The following is a 254-nucleotide window of genomic DNA, read 5'->3' as shown; positions in this document are numbered from 1 at the left end:
TATCATGCTCACGACTCCCCTACATGCACTGCTGACCCCCCCCCCCCTGTGGGCACTTGGGCACGCCGGACACAGGGCCCTCTCCTCGCGCGGACCGAAGGAGAGCTCCTGCAGGCGGGCAAGGACCGGCCAGGAAATTGATCGATTAGCTTCGTTACGGCGGCCCTCCCGGATCCTGATTTCGGACTATGGGCCGGACCTCGCCGTATTTTTTTTTTTTTTTAAGAGAAGAGAAAGATTGGAATGAAAACAAG

The 254-nt window shown here is 57.1% G+C and overlaps 1 protein-coding gene across 1 annotated transcript in view; it reads left to right on the top strand.

The window, feature by feature from the left end:
- Positions 1 to 254, top strand: part of LOC119591853 (tyrosine-protein phosphatase 10D-like) — a 42,939-nt gene that overhangs the window by 837 nt on the left and 41,848 nt on the right. The gene's annotated exons all lie outside the window — the stretch shown is intronic.

This window comes from Penaeus monodon, chromosome 29 (assembly GCF_015228065.2).
Source record: "Penaeus monodon isolate SGIC_2016 chromosome 29, NSTDA_Pmon_1, whole genome shotgun sequence".
NCBI lineage: Eukaryota > Metazoa > Arthropoda > Malacostraca > Decapoda > Penaeidae > Penaeus > Penaeus monodon.
Note: the sequence above shows the minus strand (reverse complement) of the source record. Positions and strands in the feature narration are given on the sequence as shown.